Source organism: Hyperoodon ampullatus, assembly GCF_949752795.1.
Source record: "Hyperoodon ampullatus genome assembly, chromosome: 11".
NCBI lineage: Eukaryota > Metazoa > Chordata > Mammalia > Artiodactyla > Ziphiidae > Hyperoodon > Hyperoodon ampullatus.
Window position 1 is genome coordinate 35,850,700 of NC_136924.1, and position 4,021 is coordinate 35,854,720.

The window sequence follows — 4,021 nt, forward strand, 5'->3', positions numbered from 1 at the left end:
AAGCCGCCCCTGGATCCCGGGACCCCGGCAGTGGCGGGCTGCACAGGCTCCCGGAAGGGCGGTGTGGACAGTGACCTGCGCTCGCACACACGCTTCTTGGCGGCGGCAGCAGCAGCCCCAGCGTCCCACGCCCGTCACTGGGCTCCGCGCTTTCAGCCGCGACTCGCGCCCGTCTGTGGAGCCCCTTTAAGCAGCGCTCTTAATCCCCTCTCCCCGCGCACCAGGAAACCAAGAGGGAAGAAAAAGTCTCTTGCCTCTTCGGCAGCTCCAGAGTTTTCCCGGACTCGCTCCCGGCTAGCTGTGGCACATTAGCCCCCTTCAGGCTGAGTTCTCGCCGCCAGCCCCAGTCCTCTCCCTGCGCTCTGACCGAAGCCCGAGCCTCAGCTTCCAGCGCCGCCCGCCCCGGCGGGCGAGCAGACAAGCCTCTCGGGCTGGTGAGTGCCGCTCGGCACCGCTCCTCTGTGCGGGAATCTCTCCGCTTTGCCCTACCCAGGTATGTGGGGAGTTTCTTGCCTTTTGGGAGGTCTGGGGTCTTCTGCCAGCGTTCAGTAGGTGTTCTGTAGGAGTTGTTCCACGTGTAGCTGTATTTCTGGTGTCTGATTTTTTTTTTTTTGAAAGGGTCAAAAACTTTATTCGCAGGGCTTTTTGTGTGTTTTTTGTTTTTGTTTTTGAATACACAGTTTTCCAGCCGTCCAGGAAGAAAGGAACGTGGTGTCTGGCTGCACGAGGTTTGGGGACTGGCCTTGGGGCTCCAACCCCGTCCCTTGCACCTGCGCGCTGGCCGCACGGTTCCTCCACCGTGGATAAAGGCACTGTGTGTTCTGCAGGAAGGCGCTCACGGCCGGCTCACAGACAACGAGGCGACCTTCTCAGGGGCTGCGAAGCTGAGGCTGTCGAGGGGTGGACTTGAACTTGGGGCCTGGCAGGGGGCCAACTGGCGAGGAAGCCCCAGGCTATGGTACCTCAGCCTGGCAGGTCCGGCTGGCCCTGGCGCAGCGGCCTCAGGATGGAATCCTGCCTTAGCTTCTTTTGCGGTCAGCCATGGCTCTCCGGTTGTGGTTGGCTCGTGTGGCTTGCTGGCTTCCTTCTTCCTGTGCTCCTGTGTTGTCTCTCGGCTCTGCCCGTGGCCCCAGGGGCTGCCAGCCACTGCCGTTGAGCTGTCATGCCGGTACGCCTTCCTGGCCAGGAAGGCCATGCGCCTGGCTTCTGTTTTTCCCGCAGCACTGCAGGGTCCTGCACAGAATGGTCGGGCTTGGGGGCCTCGTCCTCAGCCTCGTCCTCCTGCCCTTCTCTGGGCACTTTGGTTCTCAGCACCTGAGGGATGGTGAAGGGCCTGCGGCTGATGAGCTCATCATCTGAGTCTGCGTCGCTGGCGCCCACCTGGCTGCCATCACATGTGGCATCATACTCATCCTCGTGGTCGTAAGGCGAGTCCTCCCCGGGCTGCACTGGCACCGCCTCCGCCAGCATGCCGTACTGCTCGTAGCGCCGCCACCTCCCACTTGCCGTTCAGCGCTCTCCTCCTTCCTCCTGCCCTTGTGTACCCGGCTCAGGTCCACTGAGTCCCTGCTGGACACGTCCAACTCAACATTCTGGGAGATGTTGTGACGAGACGTCAGCAGGGGCGTCGGGTCTGGCTTCACCTGTCTGTCTAGGCCGCGGTCCAGCTGGCCGAGGGCAGGGGCCAGCCGCCCCTCCAGGATGTTGTTGATCACCTGCGCCGGGTCATAGCTGTAGTGCTCCAGGCAGGCCAGGATGAAGCCCTCGCCGAGGTCTGGCAGCAGGTCCTTCACCTGGGAGATGAATGAGTCCAGCTCCACGCCGCACACAGCGGGGACTGGAGCAGCCGCTGCCCCCAGGCACTCCTCTTCCTCCGAGTTCGGGGAAGTGATGACGGTCTGCTGACCGCCTCCGCCGCCTCCACGACCCCGTTAGGATTCTCAGCCACCAGTGGGTCTTTGGCATCGGTGGCTTTCCTTCGGTCCACCCCTTCCCATGCACTCTCAACTGCCTGGAGGATGTAGGCGTTCCGAGTCTCGTCCAAGGCTGACGAGGCCTGCTGCAACAGGCTGACGTCATCGGCCACAGGGAAGAGTGCATCATAGTCCCGGAGAAACCTCTTCTGCAGCAACAAGGAGCTGAAGATCTGAAGGAACTCTTCAGTGAAGCCCTGAATGTTGTCACAGCTGCTTTCTAGGACTGGGAGAAGGCAGATCTGCTTCAGGAGGATGTGAAAAATCTCCATTCTTCCTGGAATGAGAGAGCCTCTGCCACAGGTCACCTAGCAGCTCGCTATCTTCAAGCCTCCTCTTCTTAATTGCAGACTCCAGTTAGGGAATTGCTATTTCGTAAAAGGAAGCTAGCCTGTAACAGAAGTCGTGTTTCTGGAAGGTTGGGCAAGCCAAAGGGAAGATATCCGGAAAGGCCCAGAGTGTGGTGCAGGTATCACAAAGGTAGAGAATGATGTCCTTTAATTCCAGGAGAGGCATGTCGCTGGGGGTCAGCCAGCCCCTCTCCTCAAGCTTCTGGGGTGTGGCGCAGGCCCCGTCCCCTTGCAAACCACAGTGCTGGAGGATATTGCTGAAGACCTGAAGGATGGTGGGCATGCTTTCACCCAGGTCATTACAGTAACTTGGCTGTTGGATAAAGATGTTTCCTATCATCTTCTGCAGCAGCGGGGAGTTGCCTTTTCCAAAGAGCATGCAGAGGTCCAGGATCTTTGGGATGTCAAACTGGAAGTTGTTGTAGAGGATTTCTCCAAAAGCAGAGGGGGAAATGAAGTGATCTTTGGATTCCTTGTGAGTGGACACACAAAGGGAGGCGAGAAAAGCAGTTCGGTGGAGGCACTTCTCCATGTCAATGACCTCATGGGCTGAGGCCACCCACTGGTTGAACTTTCGGGGGACACAGTGCAGGTAGGAGTCCAGGCACTTCTGCAGGGTCTCGTCGAAGACAACCTGGCACCAGAATTTATCGTGAGGCAGGGCCAGGAGCCAGTCGAGGTCACTGGCTACAAAGGTGGTGCGTTCCAAGTACTCCTCCACTAGGGTGGGAATGTAGGGGGCGGTTTGTATAATACAAAATACCGGTCTGCCTTCTGCTCGGGGTGTTTGTTCACCAAGAACAGAAGATGAGCTCAGTTTTCTCCTCTGACTACATAAGGGCTGCTTCCTCCGGCGGTGGGTAGGGGGGTGGCGGTGATAACAGGAAGAAGGCCAGGCTGCGTCTCAGCTGTTGTCAACCACAAGCCACCCACTTCCAGGTCAGCGCTGGTGAAGTCCTCAGCTTCGCTGTCTTCAGGTCCTTGTGGGTGATTTGGAGTTGGTCCAGGGGCAGAGCTGGCATTGTGCTGCATTGACCCTCCCCGGCGGCTCCACTGCCGGCGTTGTACTGCCACAGCCGCCGCCGCGGCCCACGGTGACAGCTCCCACAGCGCCGGCACTTCCGGGGTCCACAATAATCTTGATTTTAAAACTGAATACAAAGAACATGAGAAAGAAAAATTATAGCCATATTTATTATAAACATAGATGCAAAAAATCATAATTAAACAGCTAGCAAACAAATATTCAAGCCAAGGAAGACTTAAAGAATACAGGACTTGTAATTTTTATTTCCCTGTCTCAGAAGAATTTTCTTGGGACTTCCCTGGTGGTCCAGTGATTAAGACTCCGCGCTTCCACTGCAGGGGGCGTGGGTTTGATCCCTGGTCAGAGAACTAAGGAGCCCACATGCCGCATGGCAGCAGCCAAAAAAAAAAAAGAATTTTCTTTAAACTGGAAGGACACAGGATGCCCCTTATGACTGCGGCTGCTCAGTGCTGTACTGTGGTCCAAGCCAGTGTCCCAGGACCACAATTAGAAATAAGAGCTTCAGGGATTGGAAAAGAACAGAAACTACTAGAAATAGTAAGCAAGTTCTTAGCAAGGTTGGGTTAGATCCAAGTTCAATTTAGAAAAATGAATCGTGTTCCCAGATACTGGCAACAAACAAAAGTATAAAGGTAGATGGAGTCTACTAT

General features: G+C 56.5%; 1 pseudogene across 1 annotated transcript; it reads right to left on the minus strand.

Moving 5' to 3' along the window:
* Positions 1-1,001: 1,001 nt before the first annotated feature.
* On the minus strand, positions 1,002-3,345 carry LOC307060915 (activating signal cointegrator 1 complex subunit 2-like; annotated as a pseudogene). The gene is made up of 2 exons: positions 3,253-3,345; positions 1,002-3,097 (listed from the first exon to the last, which is right to left on the minus strand). The product of its transcript is annotated as an activating signal cointegrator 1 complex subunit 2-like (transcript).
* Between the last annotated feature and the right edge of the window lie 676 nt (positions 3,346-4,021).